Here is a 697-nt window from a genome sequence, read left to right on the forward strand (position 1 = left end):
CTGTCTTGTGTAGCAGCAGCTGGAGAGCCAATCGTGGCTGTGGAGGTTGTAAATCTTCTGTCTCGGTTTAAAGCCAAAAAACAATTTATTTCTTATAAATGCAAACTTAAAACACATGTTTGTTGCGAACCAGCCGCAGCAGTCTGGCCGTCAGGGGTTCCTGAAGGATGGGAAGGCGAGGCGCAATCGTGAGGGAGGGGGAATGAGGAGACGCGGACACTTGATCAGGGTGCAGGCATCGTCCTGCTGAGGGTCTCCGCAGCCCTTATACTTTCAAGCAAACCGGGAGAGTGCACAAGTGTTACAGAGCAGCCCTCATATAAAATGGTTGCCTGGCTGTGGGTCCTCACCCGCCGTTAAAAAGGGACTTATTAATACTCCACTACAGACACACACAACAGGTTAATAAAAAGGTAACAAGGGAAAGGGAATTGAGAAACGTACAGCTCAGGAGAAAATGGGGAATAAAGTCTTTAATGCGTCCTACCTGATCCGCCAACCTGGAAAACCAAAGGCACTCTCCGAGCTGGCCAGATGCTGCGAGCTGGTGGAGAGCCAAAATGGGGACCCCTCCAAAGCCCAAGTGTCTGGCTTTATACCAACCTGGCTGCTTAACCCCACCCTCAGGTCCCAGCCACCTTCCTTTGGTGGTGATGGGATTTGGAGTTCCCAGTGTCTTTGGCTTTGGCCTGGGGGG

The sequence above is a fragment of the Talpa occidentalis genome, unplaced genomic scaffold (assembly GCF_014898055.3).
Source record: "Talpa occidentalis isolate TD23 unplaced genomic scaffold, MPIMG_talOcc4v2.1 talOcc4.2, whole genome shotgun sequence".
Lineage (NCBI taxonomy): Eukaryota > Metazoa > Chordata > Mammalia > Eulipotyphla > Talpidae > Talpa > Talpa occidentalis.